This window comes from Aplysia californica, unplaced genomic scaffold (genome assembly GCF_000002075.1).
Source record: "Aplysia californica isolate F4 #8 unplaced genomic scaffold, AplCal3.0 scaffold00060, whole genome shotgun sequence".
Classification (NCBI taxonomy): domain Eukaryota; kingdom Metazoa; phylum Mollusca; class Gastropoda; order Aplysiida; family Aplysiidae; genus Aplysia; species Aplysia californica.
Genome location: NW_004797330.1, coordinates 1,652,202 through 1,652,539, shown reverse-complemented (window position 1 = coordinate 1,652,539; position 338 = coordinate 1,652,202). Strand labels below are relative to the sequence as shown.

Here is a 338-nt window from a genome sequence, read left to right as displayed (position 1 = left end):
TATGTGTGTGGTGGGGGGGGGTGTAAAGGGTGCGGTTCGTCGTGCATTTATTGCCCTATTTCCTGATAGACAGGAATGTACAGGTGTTTTTTTTTAAGAGCACAGAACTAAAAACTAAGGAGAAGCACCGTGCGGACAATAGCTCTGCGTGTATCATATTAGTCCAGCTACTGTTGTTGGTTGCCTACCCTCGAGAGAGTCAATCGTATTCATCATCATCATCCGGTGCCTTGCCGATTGGCGTGGGCGATCATGGACCTCCACTTCATCCTGTCCTTCGCTGCAGCAATGGTGTCTGTTGTTCTTGCTGCTCCCAACCATGTTGTCATCTTGTCCAG

General features: G+C 48.8%; 1 protein-coding gene across 1 annotated transcript in view; it reads left to right on the top strand.

Moving 5' to 3' along the window:
* Positions 1-338, top strand: part of LOC101859083 (filamin-C) — a gene marked incomplete at its 3' end in the record, with an annotated part of 63,385 nt that overhangs the window by 45,810 nt on the left and 17,237 nt on the right.